Source organism: Microcaecilia unicolor, chromosome 8 (genome assembly GCF_901765095.1).
Source record: "Microcaecilia unicolor chromosome 8, aMicUni1.1, whole genome shotgun sequence".
NCBI classification, from domain to species: Eukaryota; Metazoa; Chordata; class Amphibia; order Gymnophiona; family Siphonopidae; genus Microcaecilia; species Microcaecilia unicolor.
Genome location: NC_044038.1, coordinates 214237710 through 214257475, shown reverse-complemented (window position 1 = coordinate 214257475; position 19766 = coordinate 214237710).

Below are 19766 nucleotides of genomic sequence, written 5' to 3'. Positions count from 1 at the left end.
TCAGTATATTCACAATGTATATGCTGGAGATAGATTTGCCTGCCAAGGAGGAAGTGTATGCAAATCTCTATCATGCAGGGGTCAAGCTTACTACTATTATATGGTCCAAAGCTCCCAGCCGGCACCTGAAATATTACAAAATATTTCATGAAATATAACATGAATATTCATGCAGTGCATGGAAATCTATCTCATGAATGTGCATGCAAATATACTTAGGAAACGTACTAGATGGATCAAAGGCTTCCTAACCGCAAGAACATACCAAGTGATATCAAATTCGAATACATCATCGCCATGGGAACCTGAATACGGAGTACCCCAAGGATCACCGCTCTCACCAACCCTTTTTAACCTAATGATGACACCCCTAGCCAAATCGCTATCCAACCAAGGCCTCAATCCTTACATCTACGCAGACGATGTCACGATCTACATCCCGTTCAAACATGATCTAACACATTGAGCCTGCAAATAGGTGGGAAAATGTGGGATACAAATGCAACAAATAATAATAATAACGGTGCCTCCAGGCCCAAGTTTTGGAACCACTGACTTATGTAACCAAAAAGGTTCTTCATTACTTCTTTTTCTGTAGTAGCTCAAGGTGAGTTACATTCAGGTATGTTAAGCATTTCTCTACCCCTGGAGGGCTCATAAACTAATTTTGTAGCAGAGGTAATAGAGGGTTAAATGACTTGCCCAAGATCACAAGGAGCAGCAGTGGGATTTGAACCAGCCACCTCTAGACATCAAGTCTGATGCTCTAACCACTAGGCTCATCCTCCACTAGGTGTGCACCTGCTCTCCGTTCCCCCATGTCTAGAGCAGCAGCAGGGGCGTGAGCACAGGAAAGTACATTCAGGGACTTTATTTTGATACTCCAGGTGCACTTTCAGTTCTAAACTTCTCACCTGTTCATCAATGTCTTTCCTCTCAAATACTAGCTTTGAAGGCCCACAGCACAAAGCACCTGCAGACACAGAAGCTCCCCACATAGGTTCAGTATTGCTCTCATATTGTGATATTTATTATATGCTTTATGCATAGTAATATAGTAGATGACGGCAGATAAAGACCAGTGCAAGGTAGAGAAGGAGCGGGGAAGGTAGGCTCTTTCCAACCAGAGAGAAAGACGTATAATTAAAAGAAGTTTATTGGTAACATCAAAACTGAGTTTGATTCCCACTTCAGGCACAGGCAGCTCCTTGTGACTCTGGTGGGCAAGTCACTTAACCCTCCATTGCCCCATGTAAGCCGCATTGAGCCTGCCATGATTGGGAAAGCGCAGGGTACAAATGTAACAAAAAAAAAAAAAAACAAGGACTCAACACAGCTGTGTTTTGGCGCCAAAGCGCCTTCTTCAGGAGTTTACAAAATCAAATATAAAAGTAAACACAAACAAGAACAGGAAAAAAAATGCACGTAGTGAGAAAACAACAAGAACAATAAAGAATTAGCAAATCAATATTACAAAATATTCACAGAATAATGGAAAATCAAACAAATATGGAAATAATAATAATAAAAATAATGATAAATATGAATAAAGCAGGGTAGCTATATAAAATACTGTAAAACCAACAGGAAAATACATATGCATATAAACTATGCAATTCCAGCATAATGGCACAACATTTAAACTTTAATGTAAAAAAAATATGTAAACAAAAATATAAATGTATAAAAAACATATATTTGGAATACAAAGGAGTTCAATCATGTACTGTACAACACATATATCAAAAGAAAAAAGTTAATGGTTATGCAAATCAAAATGTGTTTTGAGATTTCAAGGTGTTGAAATATTTACGATTAAGTACACCTCCACACTTGCTGTGGTCTCTCTCCTTCTGGCAGATAAAGACCTGCATGGTCTATCCAGTCTGCCCAACCAGAGATAACATATACATACTTGATCCTTGCCATTTTCAGGGCACAGACCATAGTAGTCTGCATGACACTGGCTTAATTTTCAACCACTGAGCTGCTGTCAAAGCCTACTCAAGCCCAACTAGAGTTTTCTAGCCATAATCAGGACACAGGTGTACATAGCACTGCCATTATTTCCCAACTACTGGATTTAGTCTACTGTTGTCTTTTTTTTTTTTTTTTTTGCAAATTGGAAGGGGAGAATATTCTTGTATACTTTTTATACATCTGCATATTTCGGTCACACTTTTTTGAGGACCTAGACTTTCACAGGTGTGCTTATCTTGTTGGGCAGACTGGATGGACCTTACAGGTCTTTATCTGCCCTCATCTACTATGTTACTATCCAGCTCATTTTCGAAAGTGATCGCCGGCCATCTTCTGACACAAATCAGGAGATGGCCAGCGATCTCCTGAACCCGGCCAAATCGGTATAATCAAAAGCTGATTTTGGCCAGGTTCAACTGCTTTTCGTTGCGGAGCCGGCGAAACATCAAGGGGGCGTGCCGGTAGGGTAGTGAAGGCGGGGCGGGGGCGGGACAGGGGCGTGCTCATGAGATGGCCGGCTTCGCCTGATAATGGAAAAAAAAAGCCAGGCTTGACGAGCATTTCTCCGGCTTTACTTGGTCCCTTTTTTTTCACGACCAAGCTTCAAAAAGGAGCCCCAACTGACCACCGGAGGGAATCAAGGATGACCTCCCCTTACTCCCCCAGTGGTCACCAACCCCCTCCCACCCAAAATAAAACAAAAAAACTTTTTTGCCAGCCTCTATGCCAGCCTCAAATGTCATACCCAGCTCCCTGATAGCAGTATGCAAGTCCCTGGAGCAGTTTTTAGTGGGTGCAGTGCAGTTCAGGCAAGCGGACCCAGGCCCATCCCTCCTACCTGTTACACTTGTGGTGGTAAATGGGAGCCCTCCCAAACCCACCCAAAACCCACTGTACCCACATGTATGTGCCCCCCATCACCCCGTAGGGCTATGGTAATGATGTAGAGTTGTGGGGAGTGGGTTTTGGGGGGGATTTGGGGGGGCTAAACAACCAAGGGAAGGGAGCTATGCACCTGGGAGCTTTTTTTTTTTTTAACTTTTAGAAGTGCCCCCTAGGGTGCCCAGTTGGTGTTCTGGCATGTGAGGGGGGGCCAGTGCACTACAAATGCTGGCTTGTCCCACGACCAAATACCTTGGATTTCGCCGGGTTTGAGATCGCCGGCATTATTTTCCATTATGGCCAAAAACCGATGCCGGCCATCTCAAACCCGGCGAACTCTGACATTTGACCGGGCCCAACCGTATTAGCAAAGAAAAAGATGGCTGGCCATCTTTTTCGAAAATAAGGTTGGCTCCGCCCACTTACGGCCCCGGCCCCGAAGATGGTCGGCCAGCTATTTGGCCGGTGCCATTCGATTATGCCCCTCCACGTTACTAGTTCTGAACTGCTGGAGCTGCCCCCTCCCCCAGGCTATTCACATATGAATGCACTGCACATTTGGCTTCCTATATAAAACTGCTGAAGTTCCTTAGGCCTGGGTTGAAGACCTCTGCAGTAGTGGGAGATGGAGCCTCCCCTGTGAAAGTATTGATCTATACTGAGCCCCTCATTACCTCTCTACTCTCATCTCCCCTTACGTTCCTACCCGAAACCTCCGCTCACAGGTCAAATCCCTCCTCTCAGTACCCTTCTCCAACACCGCCAACTCCAGGCTCCGCCCTTTCTGCCTCGCCTTACCCTGTGCTTGGAATAAACTCCCTGAGCCCATACGCCAAGCCCCCTCCCTGCCCATCTTCAAATCCTTGCTCAAAGCCCACCTCTTCAATGTCGCTTTCGGCACCTAACCATTGTACCTCTATCCAGGAAATCTAGACTGCCCCCAATTTGATTGACTGCACTTTTTTGCCCTTTAGATTGTAAGCTCCTTTGAGCAGGGACTGTCCTTCTTTGTTAAAATGTACAGCGCTACGTAACCCTAGTAGCGCTTTAGAAATGTTAAGTAGTAGTAGTAGTATGACAATTTTGCTTTCACTTGCCAGTGATCAGTTTTCCTAAGGTAATAAATAGAAATGAAACAAATGAAAAAAACTAACTTTATACTCTTTTTGACTAGCTTTCAAAAGCTTGACAACAAATAAAAAGTTAGACCACAGATTTTGTAGTAATTCCCTACAGACGTGAGGGAAAATGAAAATTGCCACGCGTCCATTTTGGGTCTGAGACCTTACCGCCAGCCATTGACCTAGCGGTAAAGTCTCACATGGTAATTGGATGGTAATGACCTAAGTGCGCCAAATGCCACTTGGTGAATGTACGATACGTGCGGCAGAAAATAACAATTCTTTTTCTGCTGCGCATATTGGATGTGTGCCAAAAATGAAATTACTGCAAGAGCCACGCGGTAGCCGTGCGGTAACTCCTTTGGGCGCACATTGGGCACGTGTAGACGCTTACGGGGCTTAGGAAAAGGGCCCCTAAATATTAAGCACAGCTGATTCAGGCCGTTCTGTTATTTTCTTTACACCTTGTGTGATTTAGTTTGACTCAAAAAGGAAACTGAAACAGGCACAAAAAATACAGAGAATAACCAGGGTTAATGGATGCTTGTAAGGGCAGAGGGTTGACACCGGCCTCTTGTCAGTCAGTCACTAAGGGAAGTGGAGATGTGTTAAGAACAACAGGTCATTTCCCGTTTTCCTGTCCCAATCTTCAAGATACATTACAAGCTACAGGCGGGCAGGCGGGGGGGGGGGGGGGTCCCAGGATAAGCCAGTTAGTGATATCTTAAGGCTAATTTCAGAACTAACTGTGTTGTGCTGGCCTGTCTTGCATCAGGAACTAAAGTGTCTGAAATATTTTCACATATGATTTTGTGTACCTCTTGAAGGAGAAAACTTTTTGTGGCAGGGGCCAATGCAACTTCTATACTGGCTTGTGCTTCATCGCTGTAAGAGAATTTACAGGTCAGCAGTGTTTTGCTAGTTACTCATCAAAAGTAATTGCAGTTACCAGTTACTTCTCAGCTTAAAGTAGTTACAGTAATTAAATTATACAGACGTTCAAATACTTGAAAGGTATTAATCCGCAAACGAACCTTTTCCGGAGATGGGAAGGCGGTAGAACTAGAGGACATGAAATGAGATTGAAGGGGGGCAGACTCAAGAAAAATGTCAGGAAGTATTTTTCCACGGAGAGAGTGGTGGATACTTGGAATGCCCTCCCGCGGGAGGTGATGGAGATGAAAACGGTAACGGAATTCAAACAGGCGTGGGACAAACATAAAGGAATCCTGTTCAGAAGGAATGGATCCTCAGAAGCTTAGCCGAGATTGGGTGGCAGAGCCGGTGGGGGGAGGCGGGGCTGGTGGTTGGGAGGCGGGGCTAGTGCTGGGCAGACTTATACGGTCTGTACCAGAGCTGGTGGTGGGAGGCGGGGCTGGTGGTTGGGAGGCGGGGATAGTGCTGGGCAGACTTATACGGTCTGTGTCCTGAAGAGGACAGGTACAAATCAAGGTAGGGTAGACACAAGAAGTAGCACATATGAGTTTATCTTGTTGGGCAGACTGGATGGACCGTGCAGGTCTTTTTCTGCTGTTATCTACTATGTTACTATGTAATTGATTATTGATTATAGTTACCTGCTTAGAGTAAATAATTACTTTTCTTTTACTGATACCACATCCAAGAATACTTATGGTAAAAAGCATTATAGAACCTGAAGAAGTAATATATCCATCTTATACACAATCCCAATGTGAATATTGCAAACTTCATCTCTTGTTGCTTATTTTAAGGAGGTTTGACCAACTCATGCCGACCACATCCCTTGTCCTGTCCTGTCATGTTGTGCTAGTTACTCTTCAAAAGTAATTAATTACAGTTACTGGGATAGTGAATAAGTAGTTAGGGTGGTGCAGTGCCGTAGCGAGGGTGCCTGACACCCGGGGCGGGTCGCAGCTGCGCACCCCCCCCCCCCCCGGGGTGCAGGGCACGGCGCCCCCCCTCCGGAGCGCCCCCCCCCACCGAAACGCACCCTACCTGCTGCTTCCCTGCTTTCTCTGCCCCGGAACAGGAACCTGTTCCGGGGCAGAAAGAGCAGGGAACCAGCGGGCCGACACCTCCCCCAGCGCGTGCACCCGGGGCGGACCGCCCCACGGCCCCCCCCTTCCTACGCCATTGGGGTGGTGGACTTTGGTCCTGGGGAACTGAGGAACTGAGTTTGATTCCCGGCACAGGCAGCTCCTTGTGACTCTGGGCAAGTCACTTAACCCTCCATTGCCCCATGTAAGCCGCATTGAGCCTGCCATGAGTGGGAAAGTGCAGGGTACAAATGTATCAAAAATAAAATAGATACTATTGGAGATTCTACATGGAATGTTGCTACTATTGGAGATTCTACATGGAATGTTGCTATTCCACTAGCAACATTCCATGTAGAAGGCTGCGCAGGCTTCTGTTTCTGTGAGTCTGACGTCCTGCAGACTCACAGAAGCAGAAGCCTGCGCGGCCACATTGGTGATCTGCAAGGGCCGACTTCTACATGGAATGTTGCTAGTGGAATAGCAACATTCCATGTAGAATCTCAAATAGTAGCAACAGTGGAGGAGTGGCCTAGTGGTTAGGGTGGCGGACGTTGGTCCTGGGGAACTGAGTTTGATTCCCACTTCAGGCACAGGCGGCTCCTTGTGACTCTGGGCAAGTCACTTAACCCTCCATTGCCCCATGTAAGCCGCATTGAGCCTGCCATGAGTGGGAAAGTGTGGGGTACAAATGTAACAAAAAAAAAAATTAATTACTACATGAAAGTAATTAACTACAGTAACTACTAGTAGCTCAATATCGCAGGACACTGTAGTTCAGTGATAGCAATGTTTTGAAAAGACCTTCATGCAAAGAGCAAAGCCATTAAGAAATTCCAGATGGAATTGACCTGGGGGTGGGAAGGCAGGGTTTACCTGAGAATGAGGAGTACCAGGCTACCATCCAGCAACAAGATTGTACTTACTGTTGCTATACAGAATGATAGCCATGTCTGTGTTCTGACAATTTGCACTTTTTCAAACTGAATGCACAATCTGTCGGTTTCATTTTTTATTTTATCTTTTCTCAGAGATATTCTAGTGTTTATTGCAACCATAAAAACAGTATAAATTGCAAAAATTAACTCTGCATTTTTCTGGTAAATATGGCGGATTACTTGGTGGACAGGGCACATGGAACACAACACAACCTTCATTTCTCATGTACAGAGTGCTCCTGTACGCAGGTCTTTCCCAGGAGCTAAGGCCATTTTTCCGCTGGGGTAAAATAGCCAATTTTTATATTAATGGCCATGCACTGAGGGGTCCTTTTACTACGGTGCGCTGAAAAATGGCCTGCGGTAGTGTAGGCGCATGTTTTGGGCACTTGCAGAATCATTTTTCAGTGCATCTGCAAAAAATGCCTTTTTTATATTTTTGCCGAAAATGGACGTGTGGCAATTTTGGGTCTGAGGCCTTACTGGCAGCCATTGACCTAGTGGTAAAGTTTCACATGATAACCGGGTGGTAATGACCTATGTACGCCAAATGGCACTTTATGCACGTAGCTGATGCACGCAGAAAATAAAAAAATATTTTCCTGGCGCTCGTAGCGGACATGTGCCAAAATTGAAATTATCGCAAGGGCCAAACTCCATTTTGGCGCTTGTGGGGCGTGCATAGACGCTTTTGCGGCTTAGTAAAAGGGCCCTAATTTTACTATTAGCACATGGCCATTAGCGCGTAAACTCCTACCATCACCATTATGTAGGTAGTAAGGGCTCACATGCTAAACATGCGCTAATAGGTTCACCATATGCCTAGAAATAGACTTTCCCAGTCAGTACATCAAGCTCCATCTCTGGCTGTTTTCAAATCTAGGCTAAAAGCCTAACCTTTTGAAGTTGCTTTTAACTCCTAACCCCTATTCACTTGTTTTTTCCCACCTTAAATAATTCCCTTATCCCTTATTTGTCCCACGTTTGTCTGTCCTGATTAGATTGTAAGCTCTGTCGAGCAGGGACTGTCTCTTCATGTTCCAAGTGTACAGTGCTGTGTGCGACTAGTAGCACTATAGAAATGATAAGTAGTAGTAGTTTTTAGGATTCCGGAATCTTACTACTCTTTGGGATTCCGGAATCTTGCTACTGTTTGCCCCTTATCCCTTATTTGTCCTGTTTGTCTGTCCTGATTAGATTGTAAGCTCTGTTGAGCAGGGACAGTCTCTTCATGTTCAAGTGTACAGCGCTGCATACATCTAGCAGCGCTATAGAAATGATAAGTAGTAGTAGTAGTAGTCTTTGGGATTCCAGAATCTTGCTACTCTTTGGGATTCCAGAATCTTGCTACTCTTTGGGATTCCGGAATCTTGCTACTGTTTGCCCCTTATCCCTTATTTGTCCTGTTTGTCTGTCCTGATTAGATTGTAAGCTCTGTTGAGCAGGGACAGTCTCTTCATGTTCAAGTGTACAGTGCTGTGTAAGTCTAGTATTGCTATAGAAATGATGGGCCCCTTTTATGAAGCTGCGGCAAAAAGGGGGCCTACGCTGTCATTGGCGCGTGTTTTTCGCATGCGCTGAGGCCCCTTTTTACCACAGTGGGTAAAAGGTAGGTCTTTCTTTTCTTCAGGAAATGGCCGTTTGGCAAGTGAAGCACTTGCCGCATGGCCTTTTCGGGGAGGGAGCACTTACCGCCATCCATTGAGGTGGCGGCAAGGGCTCCCACACTAACTCAGTGGCAAAATGGCAGCGTGCGGCACTGAGATTTGTGACAGCAGTTTGTAAAAATTAAAAATCTCTTAAAAAGGATGAATATCTTCTCAATAGTAACCACCACTCTATTTTATAAATTTTTATAAAATTTTTATTATCCATCACCATGTCCATCTTTCCTTGAACAGTCACACTAAATCCAATCATACCACACTTCATTCATACTTCTCATTCAACATATATAATCTTATGCAGTATCATTGATACCAAATCGTGCACGATCGACAGAGATAAAAATCCAACACCTTGTGTTTGTCTCTCTAACAATTTTACAACAGTAAGGAATTTCAATATTTGGATTCTCTAATTTCCACAAATGATGCTATGCCACTATTGTAGTGTGTACTCCAATGTAGTGTGTACAGCATTGTTCTTCAGTTATACATGCGCTTTCGGCTCATGTCCATGTGATCTCATTTTAATCCGCAGTTCTTAATCAATAGTTCAAAATATCTTTCAAATCTGCAGCTCCACCCAGCTGTCGCGGATAACAATTATTTCCAAATTGTTCTTAATATTCCTTTAACTCATCAGTCTCATGCAACTTTGGTATCCAAAGTACCTCCACCAACTTTCCATAGGCATCATCAGGGGTTTAACTGCGAGGAAAATAGATTGATACATGGGATTGTATCCATTTTAACTGAACAATACAACATGTTACAAAAGGATGAGGGATGAGGGATTCCTATGTAATTTGGCATCGGTAACACAAATAGAGGCACTTTGTGCAAGTAAAATTTTAATTATTTGGTGCAGGTTCAAAATGTTATTGTAAAATGTTTAGAGGGTTCACTTTTTTCTGGACACAATGTATATAGTACATATAGAATTGGCTGATTTTTTTTTTTTGCCAGTTTAGATTTCCCTTTTCCGGTGTGGCCTTGACTGTGCAGTGACTATAAAAAATATGCATAACATCGACACCTTCATGATACTATGACACAGATGCTACCCTATAGAATTACTGACTCCCCCCATAACAGACAGTCCTTGCAATCTAATGTATAAATTGAATGGGCAGGCACTGTGCAGAATTCTTTCATGTTTTTAGGTAAAGATTTTTATGAAGTGTTAACTACAGTTCTGACGGAAATAACGGAAGAGAAAGATTGGAAGAAGAGGGTTTATCCTGAGAACAGGAAGCTGTGCCAACCAGAGACAGTAACAGCCAGGCAGACCTGCTATCTAAAAATTGCTTGATGGTTCTATAAACACAAGAAAGGTGGGGAGTAGGAGATGAAGGGGCTCATTTTCAAAACAAAAAAAATGTAAAAAAAAAACATGGTTCTTAACATTGGGGAATCTTTCCCCTTTGATACATCTTCTAGAGTGCTAGGCTTTATTCTAGACATGCAGTTAACTTTGAAGCAGGGCTGCCAAGAGGGCGACAGTGAGGGGCAAAATTCTCCGGGCCTGGGTCTCCAAGGAGGGCCCAGCGCTGGGGTCTCTCTCTCTCTCCTGCTTCTGACTAGGGTTACCATATGGCTCCAGGAAAAGGAGGACGGATTGAGCCAGCCGGGTTTTACTTCCACTACTTTCCATTGAAAGCAAGCTCAATCCGTCCTCCTTTTTCTGGAGCCATATGGTAACCCTACTTCTGACGGGACCTGAGTGATTGCATCCCGACAGGAGCAGGAGAGAGAAAACTCCGGCACCGTAGCCTCTGGGGGGTTGGGGGGTGGCAGCGGCGACCCGATGCCTCTACTCTGCCTGGCGCAGCGCCGTGTTTACAAAATGGTTGCCGAGACTTCCCACGGTAGTCTTGCCTCTCACAAGACTACTGCGGGAGCCTCGACAGCCATTTTGTAAACACAGTGGTGCAACCAGGGAGAAAAGCAACAGTGGCCACTAGACCACCAGGGTCCTGTGGGGGTTGTAGTGTACAGCAGCAGGCAACCGGGCAGACCCTCTGGGCCCCCTAGAGCTTCTGGGCCCTCGGGCACTGCCCAGCTGCCCAAAGGGTCAGTCTGCACCTGAAGCTATCACACACATTGGACAGAAGGCTTAAGAACAGCATATTGGATGAGAGTGAGAGAAGATGAAAGCATTTTAGGCCCACCCTGCTCTGAGCTGATTTATTTCCTTCTGTGTGAGTCTGATTATCTCTTTTCGGATATGTGAAGCTACTTTAATGGCATCTATCTTGTAGAAAAAGGCGAGGAAACCACACTGAGCATGCCTGGGCTGTGATGCCAGCATGATGTAATAGCAAGAAGTTAAAACATTTCACTGTCTCTTTGATTACTCCCAGAAACATTTATGTGCTTTGGCTCCACAGGAATCAGTGGGAGAAACTCCAGCGCCCACACTCATGGAAAATGATCCTATTTCTTACAGTCAGAGAAAACACTAGCATTGCTTTGGCAAGATGGAATGCACGAAGAACTGCTGACATGCAAGATCAACAACATAAAAGCAGGGCAAAAAAACGTCCACAAAACAAACAAAGGGTACAAAAAGGGTGGAAGGAGAATGTCCCAGGATCAATCAGGCAGGAAAGAAGTCCAAGCTTCAAAAAATACTTTATTCTCCAACAGAATATCAACAATACCTCAATATTCCATCAGTCACTGACAAAATCAAATCTGGGTCCGCCAGAGGTATCAACACACGGGCCATGTTTCAGCACAAAGCCTTCTTCATGTGTCGCCATATAGATAAAACTAAAACACGTCAAGCGTAAGGTAATGAAATCCAGAGTATGTCACCAGCCAGCTCTGATATTGCAAGAACAACTAAAAGCAATATCAACAAACCTAGAAAACAAAACATATGACTCCATTTGCACATTCACAGTTGATCTCTCCACAAAGGAATGGCTGGACACAAGCCACATATCATTGAAATCATTGCATCAAAATCACAACCCCCCCCCCCCCCCGTCCCCATAAGCCATTAAGGCTACTGGAGCTGCAATAGTGAATCCCTACTACTACTATAAATCACTTCTATAGCGCTACCAGTCGTACGCAGCGCTTTACAATTGAACATGAAGAAGACAGTCCCTGCTCAAAAGAGCTTACAATCTAAATCAGGACAAATAGACAGGACCAAAAAGGATAAGGGAAGGACAGACAGAAGGACACATAAGGGTAACATAAAAGTTACAAGTCAGGAGTCGAAAGCAGCATCAAACAGGTAGGCCTTTAGCCCGGATTTGAAGGCAGCCAGGGATGGAGCTAGACGTAATGGCTCAGGAAGCCTATTCCAGGCATAAGGTGCGGCGAGATAGAAGGCGAGATAGAATCCCCTACCCTACATCTCTAACATTAATGTCATGATAGAGGGAGGTCTGCCTTTCTATACCCTAGTCCTGCAAGAACCTTGCCACTGTCTACAACACAACAGTCTCACGTATTGGCTGACACTGAGGGGTCCTTTTAGTAAGGTGCGCTGAAAAATGGCCTGCGGTAGTGTAGACGCATGTTTTGGGTGCACACAGAATCATTTTTCAGTGCACCTGTAAAAAAATGCCTTTTCTAACAGTTTTGCCGAAAATGGACGTGTGGCAAAATGAAAATTGCCGCGCGTCCATTTTGGGTCTGAGACCTTACCACCAGTCACTGACCTAGCGGTAAGGTCTCACGCAGTAACCGGGTGGTAATGGTCCACGCGTGTAAAATGCCGATTACTGCTCGATTACCACCCGCGCACCAGAAAATAAAAATATTTTCCGGCACGCGTAGCGGACGGGCGTCAGAAATGAAATTACAACAAGGGCCACGGCGGTAGTCAGGCGGTAACTCAAAATTGATGCACGTTGGCACACATAGGTTCCTACGCGGCTTAGTAAAAAGGGCCCCTGAGCCAGACATATTAGCAGGGTGCTCTGGAGCCCAGCGAGACTGGTCGCATGTGCTGAGAGCTCTTCATAAGGGAGGCTTATTTACAAACACCATCAGACCCAGTGGGGAACATAACATTTACATAGGTATCATCTCAATCAGCATTATGTCTGCTGTGAAAGGAGTCAAAACAGATTGTACCTTCGCTGTTACATCTGGTTTAAAGCGACATAGATTTGAGCCAGGCATACTATACAGTTCTTAATTTTTGTCTGAGAAAATGCTCGGTACAGTTGGCAAACAACGTCTTCTAGGGAAGGATAACCTGCACACTGCTTCCTGCCGTCACCACTCTCAGGGCATATCTGGATGTCAAAGAGTGACTACTGCCACTCAGCCTCAGGGCCGCCGAGAGGAGGTGGCAAAGTTCCCCAGGCCTGGGCCTCCAAGGGGGGGCCTGGAGCCGTGTTCTCTCTCCTGACGGAACCAGAGTGATTGTATCCCGACAGGAGCAGGAGAGAGAAAATCCCGGCGTCGGGCCCCCCCATTGGAGGTTGGGGAGGACCTGGAGCTTCCTGCAGCGCTGCTCTTTTGCCCATTGCTGAGCGGCTACTTTTCCTCTCAGGTACGCAGTCAGCGCTGAAGGAAAAAGACGTCTTCTGCTGGCGGGGCCTAGGATCCCCGCCAGCCAAGGTATTTCAGCAACGGCAGCGATGGGAGGGGGGGCGGCGGCAGTGATCGGCAACTTGGGGGGGGGGGGGTGGCAGCGGCCCCGCCCCGGGCCCGGTTCAGTCTCTCGGTGTCCCTGCTTAGCCTTCTGTAAAGTCTCCTGTTTCAATTCACTGCAGAGAAAAAAAAATTCATTTTTCTGTGCCTTCAAATCCAAAGCTTGGTGTCAGACCCTGGAGCATGAACAGGTATCAGGAATTACTACTACTACTAATAATAACAATTTCTATAGTGCTACTAGACATACGCAACACTGTGCTAAACATACACAGGCTGGAGGCTTCCCTTCCACTTCAGAATTTAAGTCACCATATGGACATGTCCTGGTGTTCCTTCTGTACTCCATGATGTCAGCATCCTGCTGGATCAGTCTTCGTTACACTGGATCTGCATGACTCAGTCACTAGACAGACAACATCACCCAGGAGCACCCACATGAGATTATTTCCTATCTCCTCCTTTCCACTAGCAATCACCCACAGGAAATGTTCTGGAGACCTGGATTTATTTCTCACCCCTGTGAGGATGTGAAAATAATGCAGCTTTGCTTCCATTCACTAACTGAGCTCTGGAGCCGCACCAAGCAGCAGGATTTTACCTTGTCAGAAAAGTAAACAACTTTGACATGAAGGTCATAAAGGGGAGATGATCCCGGGAGTAGAAGGGTGATCTGGTTCACAGGACAGCCACTCCAGAGTAAATTGCAAGTTTTACTACTGTACCACTAATTCTATCCAGATGCATAGTGCAGGACCTAATGGATAGAGCAATGGGCTGAAAACCAGAGAAACCAGCATTCAAGTTACACTGGCATTCCTTGTGACTTTGAGCTAGTCACTTCGTCTCATACCGCCTCAGATACCCACAAAGCCCCGATGCATATAAGTTACCCACTAAAGTGCTGCCTTTAGATGTGTACATTTACATCTGCTATTATGGCATAAGTAGGTATGTAGGTGGCACACATGTAAGTGATCTTATCGAAGAAGCTCACAACATACAACGCCTCCATACTGCCATTTGATTCCTCGCCAGAGCCAAGTGATTTTTTTTTTGTTACATTTGTACCCCGCGCTTTCCCACTCATGGCAGGCTCAATGCGGCTTACATGGGGCAATAGAGGGTTAAGTGACTTGCCCAGAGTCACAAGGAGCTGCCTGTGCCTGAAGTGGGAATCAAACTCAATTCCTCAGGACCAAAGTCCACCACCCTAACCACTAGGCCACTCCTCCACTGTTGCTACATTCCATGTAGAAGTCGGCCCTTGCAGATCACCAATGTGGCCGCGCAGGCTTCTGCTTCTGTGAGTCTGACGTGCCGTCAGACTCACAGAAACAGAAGCCTGCACAGCCTTCTACATGGAATGTTGCTAGTGGAATAGCAACATTCCATGTAGAATCTCCAAAAGTATCTATTTTATTTTTGTTACATTTGTACCCTGTGCTTTCCCACTTATGGCAAGCTCAATGCAGCTTACATGGGGCAATGGAGGGTTAAGTGACTTGCCCAGAGTCACAAGGAGCTGCCTGTGCCAGTGCCAGGAATCAAACTCAGTTCTTCAGGACCAAAGTCCACCACCCTAACCACTAGGCCACTCCTCCACTGTTGCTACTATTTGAGATTCTACATGGAATGTTGCTATTCCACTTAGCAACATTCCATGTAGAAGTCGGCCCTTGCAGATCACCAATGTGGCCGCGCAGGCTTCTGTTTCTGTGAGTCTGACGTCCTGCACGTACATGCAGGACCGTCAGACTCACAGAAACAGAAGCCTGCGCAGCCTTCTACATGTGGAATAGCAACATTCCATGTAGAATCTCCAATAGTATCTATTTTATTTTTGTTACATTTGTACCCTGCACTTTCCCACTCATGGCAGGCTCAATGCGGCTTACATGGAGCAATGGAGGGTTAAGTGACTTGCCCAGAGTCACAAGGAGCTGCCTGTGCCTGAAGTGGGAATGGAACTCGGTTCCTCAGTTCCCCAGGACCAAAGTCCACCACCCTAACCACTAGGCCACTCCTCCACTGCAAAGATAGAACATATAGATAGATAATGAGTCCAGAAAAGCGCTTGAACATGATCTTAGCTAGGGTAGGAGTGAATAAACATGTCCTGCTATAGTATGTACAGCCAGTGTCCATTTCAATAAAGTTTTGTCTGCTACAGAAAAGGATAAAAACTACACACAGGTGACTGTGAAAAGATGTATTGGGAGAGGACTGGGAGCTTAGTGGAAAGTTTTTGATGATAGATTTTGTTTAGGAGGGAGAAGGTTAGGGAGTGAGGGTATAGATTTTAAGAGCATTTTATTTATTTGTTACATTTGTATCCCACATTTTCCCACCTATTTGCAGGCTCAATGTGGCTTACATGTGCAGCCCATGTCACTCCTTGTGTGTGTGTGTGTGTGTGAGTGAGACTAACAAGTTAGTTACTTCTTCCATTAAAGGCCTGGTTGAAGTGCCAAGCTTTAACCTGTTTCCTGAAGTACAAAACTTTTTTTAACCTACTAATTTAATAGTTCAAAAACCTAATGATGCACAGATTTAAAAAAAGATAATAAATACTTATTGAATTGACTTCAATGGTTTCAGGATATGAGAATTATAAAGGTAATGAATTAGTACCATTCTGGAAGAATGCAGATGGACAGTCCCCAGTAGCAATGTAGATAGAGGTTATGTCAAATGTATTTCATTCTGCCTATAACGGAGGGTCCCACCCCTCCATAATTATTTGCAGTGGAATGTTTTTGCCACTGGCTGAAACAATTTAAAATTGAATGAGCTGAGAATTTGCTCTGATTGTCATTCTGAAAGATTAGATTAATCTGTGACCCACCATTTAGCTGGCTATGCTCTTCTGTTTGGGTAAATTTACCATCCTGTAATGCTTAAAGCCAGATTAATGAGTTTATAAGGAAGACTGTTCCAGAGGGTAGTATTAGATAACCACATTCTTGCAAGTTTGCAGACACTTAGCTGTCTCTTTTACTTCCTTATATCCCGGGAGGATGGTTGGCTGCATTTATCTTATAAATTAGCAAACTAACCCAAAAGCTGTGGTTCTCAACCAAGTCCATGGGACACATCTAGCCAATCAGGTCCCCCCCCCCCCCCCCGATACCCACAATGAATATGCATGAGATAGATTTGCATACAATGGATTTGCTGCATGCAGATTTATCTGCAAATGTGCACTAACAAACATACATCTCTAATAGGAAGATAAGCTAAAATATTAATAACAGAATCCTAAAACCTCCAAGTTCCATATTGCTTCTCAGGTCAGCCAAACACTACATTTTAATGAGAAAAAGAACAACTTACATTATAGTACCAATTGGGTACAGAACAGTGGCTTCCAAATTGTCTTGGCCAAAAATAAATGGGCAATGGAAAAATGGCCTTTTCCTTACCAATTCACAAACACAACTTTTTATTACAGCTAAAACAGATCACAATTACTCTCTTTTAAGTAGTTTGGAACAAATCCCATAAACTCCGGGGTAGGTATTATTGACCTCTCAGCAGCCAGGCAGAATCTATCAACGGAAGAGCTACATTCCCAAAGAAGACTGACATCCCTGTGGAACCTTGCTATCTCTTAAAATGAACACTGTAACATTTTATGTGCTGCTGATTCTCACCTATTTGAGGAGCTAAAATAAATTCAGAACTTCCTTTGCCTATCACACAACTGTTTTCAGCTTGTAAGACAGCTGAATACATTTGAACTAGGATTCTAAAACCTGTCCTGGGGTGAGTTGGGTTAATGGGATATTAATATACATGAGATAGATTTACAAAATGTGGGTGTCCAATACACGACCGTTTAGCATATTCATTGCAGGTGTCCTGAAAACATGTTGACTGTCCAGGACAGTTTTGGGAAGTTGTGCTTTTGAGATAAAGCACCACCCTTCTCTTTCCAAAGATGCTGTATTGCATTATATTCCAAAACTAAATGTTCTGTGTACGACAAAGCAACAGGCAGACCACCTTAAATGTGATAACCAATTGAAATCAAGACATAGGGGCCCTTTTACTAAGGCTCGTAGGCGCCTACACTCGTACAACATGCGTCAAATTAGAACTAATGCCTGGCTACCGCATGCACTGGGCGGTAATTCTAATTTTTATATGCGTCCGATACGTGCGGCAGAAAATATGTTTTATTTTCTACCGTGTGGTGCTAACCGGGGTAGTGCGCATTGACGATTACTGCCTGTTTAATGCGTGAGACCTTGCCTTGGCACTGAAAAATGAATCTGTACGTGTCCAATAGACGCACCTACACCAGCACAGGCCATTTTCAGCACGCCTTAGTAGAAGGACCCCATAGGCTGAAATTAACAACAGAAGTGTTTGGGGCCCTTTTACTAAGCCGCACTAATACGTGGCCTGTGCTATGACTAGCACATGGGTTTCCCGTTTGCTGAGGCCACTTTTAGCGTGGCAATAAAATGGCTGAATTTCCTATTTCTCTCATTTATGACTACACACTGATTTCCCAATTAGCGCATGGCCGTTAGTGTGAGAGCCCTTACTGACATCTATTTTCTAGGCAGTATCTTAGACAGCATGAAAATTCTCGGTGTTACAATCGACCATAATCTCTCACTAGAGAACCAAGTGAAATCTACAACAAAGAAAATGTTCCACTCAATTTGGAAACTCAAAAGGTGAAACCATTGTTCCCGAGGGAAACATTTCGCAAACTAATACAATCAATGGTATTAAGCCATGCAGACTACTGCAACGGAATTTATGCGGGATGCAAAGAACAAATCATAAAGAAACTCCAGACCACTCAAAACACGGCAGCCAGGCTTATATTTGGAAAAACACGATTTGAGAAAAACTGCACTGGCTCCCTATCAAAGAACGCATTGCTTTCAAAATCTGCACCCTGGTCCATAAAATTATATATGGTGAAGCCCCGGGATATATGACAGACCTTATAGACCTACCAACCAGAAACACAACAAGACTAGCACGAACATACCTGAATCCCCACTACTCAAATTGCAAAGGACTTAAACACAAATCAATCTACACATCCAGCTTTTCCTACATAAGCACACAACTATGGAACGCATTACCAAAAGCCGCGAAAACAACGTACGACCACCTAAACGTCCGGAAATCACTAAAAACTAACCTGTTCAAAAAGGCATACCCTACCAACCCAACTTAAATGCCTGAACCAGGGGCGTATCTGGACTCTGGCGGTAGGGGGGGCCAGAGCCAGAGGGAGGGGGCACATTTTAGCCCCCCCCCCCGGTGCCACCGATCCCCCCCGCCATTTCCGGACCCCCCGCCACTGCCAGACCCCCCCCTCGCCACCAATGACACTCTCCACCCCCTCCCACCGCCACCAACCCTCCCCCGCTACTGTCACTTACCTTTGCTGGCGGGGGACCCCAACCCCCCGCCAGCTGAGGTCCTCTCTTCCATGCAGGCTGCAAGTTGCAATGCTTCCTGTTCTTCTGAGTCTGACGTTCTGCACGTACAATGCGCAGGACGTCAGACTGAGTTCCAAATTCTGAGTCTGATGTCCTGCACGTTGTACGTGCAGGACGTCAGACTCAGAAGAACAGGAAGCGTTGCAACTTGCATCCTGCACGGAAGAGAGGACTTCGGCTGGCGGGGGCTTGGGGTCCCCCGCCAGCAAAGATCGGCGACGGGTTGGTGGCGGGCGGGCGGGAGGGGGATGTGGAGAGGGTCGATGGTAGGGGGGTCCAGGGCGAAATCTGCGGGGGCCCAGGCCCCTGTGGCCCCACGCAGATACGCCCCTGGCCTGAACCCTGTATCACAATGAAACTAAAGATCGTAATGGACATAAAATAACTCTTCCTCTCTACGATTCCCTATGCCTATTACACATGAATCTTTATCCTACCACAACATCGCTCTGTATTTGTTCATACCGGCATTGGCGATCGCCTCTACGGTACTATGTAAGCCACATTGAGCCTGCAAATAGGTGGGAAAATGTGGGATACAAATGTAACAAATAAATAAATAAAATAAATAAATCACACAGTAATCAGTTGGCATGTGCCAAAGTAGCTGTGCTAACCGATTATCACTGGGCATGCCTACTCTCTGCCCCCCAAACACACCTCCAGTGCTAAAAAATAGAAAGTTTGTTGTTAGCATGTGTGAAGTGCATGTTGATCCCAAAACTACCGAGGATGCTTGAGCGCACCTTGCGGTAGTGGATTTTAACCTGTGGTAAGAACGCATAAGTACTTACCGCAGCTTAGTAAAAAGCCCCCTTTATGTTTTATGGAACGAGAGTCTGGTCCTGGTTTTCTGTTTGCCCTCTAATGCAGTACAATTTTTATCTTCCATTAGGGCTGGAATTTATAACATCTCAGAATGATGTAGAAACAAATTGGTCAAATTGGTTTGACTATGTATAAAGGGTTCAAAGTGATTTCATCAACCAGGAGAACAGAGAAAGAGACTGTCCACTTAAGTTTCTCTGTTTATTACCCTCCTCTCACCTACCAACACCCATTCTGT